This window comes from Vulpes lagopus, chromosome 9, assembly GCF_018345385.1.
Source record: "Vulpes lagopus strain Blue_001 chromosome 9, ASM1834538v1, whole genome shotgun sequence".
NCBI classification, from domain to species: domain Eukaryota; kingdom Metazoa; phylum Chordata; class Mammalia; order Carnivora; family Canidae; genus Vulpes; species Vulpes lagopus.
The window spans coordinates 48,022,100-48,026,300 of NC_054832.1; the positions used below are offsets into that span (position 1 = coordinate 48,022,100).

General features: G+C 39.9%; 1 non-coding gene across 1 annotated transcript; it reads right to left on the minus strand.

The window, feature by feature from the left end:
* Nucleotides 1-2,970: 2,970 nt before the first annotated feature.
* On the minus strand, nt 2,971-3,105 carry LOC121499223. The gene has a single exon (XR_005990052.1). It is a non-coding gene; the product is annotated as a U4 spliceosomal RNA (small nuclear RNA).
* Between the last annotated feature and the right edge of the window lie 1,096 nt (nt 3,106-4,201).

Sequence of the window (4,201 nt, forward strand, 5' to 3'; positions counted from 1 at the left end):
ACTTGATAATTCAGTCGAATTTTTTTTCTTTTGATACGCTTCAGAACAGGGGACCTAACCAATTCTTTATACATTCTCAGAGTCCTATAAATTTCGGGGTAGATGTTAAGTGTTTGAGCAGGGAGGCGGATTGGATTGGGAATCATTACCCGAGTTTATCCTGGTGTTCAGAGAAACACCATGAAGCCATTTTAGTGAATTTCCCTGTCCTTTGGGTTCGTCCTTTGTAAACACCTGTGTTTGTAGACCACGGGAAGTAGGCTCCATTTAGTTAAGGAGTTCTTGGCCAAAGTATGTTCCTGTGATCAAATTGGCTTGGCTTCTGACTGTGAGTGCTCCTGCCAGATGTGAGCACAGGCAGGAGTGGCAATTTGGCTGCTCCACTGTCTCAGCAAATGCTGTGCTTGATGCAGATCCCACGTCACGGTTTCCCTTTTGCTGCAAGGGTCAGATGTGGGTACTGATGCAATACTTGCCTCACATATGGGTTTACTCATTCATTCATTCATTGCAGATCCGTGGGGTGCTCCTCGTGTGAGCTGAGTATTGCAGTATGCTCCAGATGCATGTGCAGGGGCCCCAGGGTCTCTACCTTTCAGCATGTTTCTGTGTCTCCACGGAGTGAGACTGTGGCAATCTCTCAGTCTAGTTGTTTTGCTTTTCCTGTCTTCCTGGGTACTGGAAATATCTGTGCCCAAAGGCAGTTTATGGGTCCCCTAGCCTAGTTCTGTTTTGGTCTTTCCCTCTGTTAGATTTATTAAACAAGGAGGCTGTTAGACTGAGGTGGTTCCAGGATCTAAGTAAGCAAAGCAAAACCTAGGCCCGTAAGTGACTCAAGGTTAAGAAATCAAAACCTAAGGACAAGTCACAAATGGATAAAGAAGATGTGGTCTATGTATACAATGGAATATTCCTCAGCCATTAGAAACGACAAATACCCATCATTTGCTTCGAGGTGGATGGACCTGGAGGGTATTATGCTGAGTGAAATAAGTCAATCGGAGAAGGACAAACATTATATGGTCTCAGTCATTTGGGGAATATAAAAATTAGTGAGAGGGAATAAAGGGGAAAGGAGAAAAAATGAGTGGGAAATATCAGAGAGAGAGACAGAACATGAGAGACTCCTAACTGGGAAACGAACTAGGGGTGGTGGAAGGGGAGGTGGGCGGGGGGTGGGGGTGCCTGGGTGACTGGCACTGAGGGGGGCACTTGATGGGATGAGCACTGGGTGTTATTCTATATGTTGGCAAATTGAACACCAATAAAAAATAAATTTATTTAAAAAAAACCCCAAATAGCCGATAGGCTTTTCCAAATAAGGCAAATGCTTAAGCTATAGTCAATGAGCTATTTCCTCACCTTGCCTCAGCATTGCCTCTGTAAGCCTTTCTCCTCATTCCCTTCGCTGGAGCCCTTCTACCTACTTCCCGTGTGGAACTGCCCAATTGGATAGATTTTTGATCAAATAAAGTCTTAAAATTTGTAATATGGTTCTTCTAGTAGTTCTGTGATTTGACTTACAGAATTTTACAGGTAGAGGAATTTGCTCATTCATTTATTAAACAAATATATATTAAATGCTGCCCTATGCCAGTCTCTATGCCAAATACTAAGTATACAGCAGTGATTAAAAAGATAAACTTCCTAGTCTCATAGAACATAGTTGGATGAGGAAGACCGACATTACAAGACAAACACATAAATACATTCATGGGCACGCCTGGGTGGCTCAGTGGTTGAGCGTCTGCCTTTGGCTCCGGTTGTGATCCCAGGGTCTCGGGATCGAGTCCTACTTCTCCCTCTGCCTATGTCTGTCTCTTTCTCCGTGTCTCTCACGCATAAACAAAATATTTTAAAAAACAAATTTATGGTTACAAATTGTGAGGTGAAAAAGGCGGGAGGGGAAGAATTATGAGGTGAAGAGACCAATGTGAGATATCTCCTTAAGACTGGAGGACCTCTTTGAGGAGGTGAATATCCATTATTATTGTACTCTGGTGGTTTGCACAATTCCGGAGTTATGAAAGGTGCCCATCAGAGTTGGGCAACATGGTGACATTAAAACCTGAAGGGGGGATCCCTGGGTAGCTCAGCGGTTTGGCACTTACCTTCGGCCCAGGGCGTGATCCTGGAGTCCCAGGATCAAGTCTTACGTCAGGCTCCCTGCATGGAGCCTGCTTCTCCCTCTGCCTGTGTCTCTGCCTCTCTCTTCTCTATCTCTCATGAATAAATAAATAAATAAAATAATAATAAATAAATAAATAAATAAATAAATAAATAAATAAATAAAACCTGAAGGAAAGAGGCCCTCCATGTGAACATACAGTGAAAAAGTTTTCCTGTAGAGAGAAGAACATGTATCATGGCTCCCAAATGGGAAAAAATTCAGGATATTGGAAATCTGAAAGAAGGCCAGTGAGAGTGTAATAGATAGTTAGGCAGAAAGAAGTCAATAGAAGGGAATGGAAAAGCAACAAAGACCTGACCAATCTGGGCCTAATAGGCCATAGTCAAGTTTGCTGGGTGGCTCAGTTAAGTATCTGCTTTTAGCTCAGGTCATGTTCCCAAAGTCCTGGGATGGAGCCCCATATTGGCGAGGCGCTTGCTTCTCCTTCTCCCTCTGCTGCTCCCTCTGCTTGTTCTCTCTCTCTCTCTCTCTCTAAAGGGTTGTAAATGATGGATGAGGGAGATTAAGGTGTCATTATATAACTTAATTATTAACATTTTAAGTTTAAAACTTTAATAAATCAAAGCTTTGATAACTAGCATTCCAAATAATTTTATGCATTTGGCCCTCAGCATTGAACAATGGCAAAATTATTTCCAACTGGAAGTCTTAAATTACACTGAGTGTGTTAAGGCCTGGTACATATTAAAGGATTAAATAAAGCACAGTGGATCTTCAGGCACATATTAAATGATTAAAGTAGATAGTGTTTCTACTATTTTACTAATTTATAAAAGTGAATACTCAGGTACATATTAAACAATTCAAGTAGGTGGTGTTTCTACCATTCTAATAGTTTATAAAAGTAAAGTTTTCAATTAGCAATAATCGCACCTCAGATAAACCTCATTGGCTACGATTAATTGTGCAAATATTAGTTTATAAAAGTAAATTAACAATAATTTTCATAATTCTTCCTGATTTCTCAAATATTGATAGAATAATAAATATTACAATTGCAAAAGTTTACATGAAACGCTTTGACAGATAAGAAATAAAAACATATTTCTTAGATGGCTATATTGAATAAGGAAACAAAAGAATATTCAGCCTAATATACTAACTTGGACAGATCAAGAAATGACCATTAAAGTAGAGAAACTTACTGTAAAAAAATCAGTGGATCGTATGTACATATATGTCAATTCTTTTTTTTTATAAATTTATTTTTTATTGGTGTTCAATTTGCCAACATATAGAATAACACCCAGTGCTCATCCCATCAAGTGCCCCATATATGTCAATTCTTTATGGTAGTTTGAATTTGTGTTGTAAGACAAAGACTCAGCCGTAGAGAACGTGGGGAATGCTAATCTCTCAGGAACACAGATATCAAATTGTGCTGACCAGGGTTCTCAGGTCCATAAAGGGTACCATAAAAATATAAAAATGGACTCTGCTAGTCTTGCTTTTATCTTGTTGGAGGAACCATAGGATACTCATCTGTTATCTTACTTGGTTTCTTTCCATATCATTATGTACACATAAAATGATAACTTTCTTTTGGCATCTAGCAGCAAGTAGAAAGACTGCTGAGGGTCAGCGGAGACTGGAGACCATGGGTACCCCAAGGCTACCGGATCAGCATCTTTACCCCATCACCCATGCGAGACACAGCTGTGTGCTTTGACATACTGGTGGATGTATGGATGGTCTAAAAAATATAGGTGACTTATAAGTCCCTGTTGTTACTACTTTTCTTAGTGACTGTTCAAAAATCTCTTTTCTTAAATTCTTGCTTTGGGTTTACATGGGGTATAGTATCAGAGGTCTTTAAAACAGTCTAACAGGGATGTTAGTCCTTCACAAGCCTGAAAAGAAAGACCCTCAGTTTGCATCAGCTTTATACAATAAGCAGCCTCTTTTATAATGTCTATTTTATAAAAAGGGAGATTTTCCTTTTTACCTGCAACCGCATTCATAGGATGCCAGAGGCAGGGGGTCACTTCCTATTAACCACTTGCTGATTTT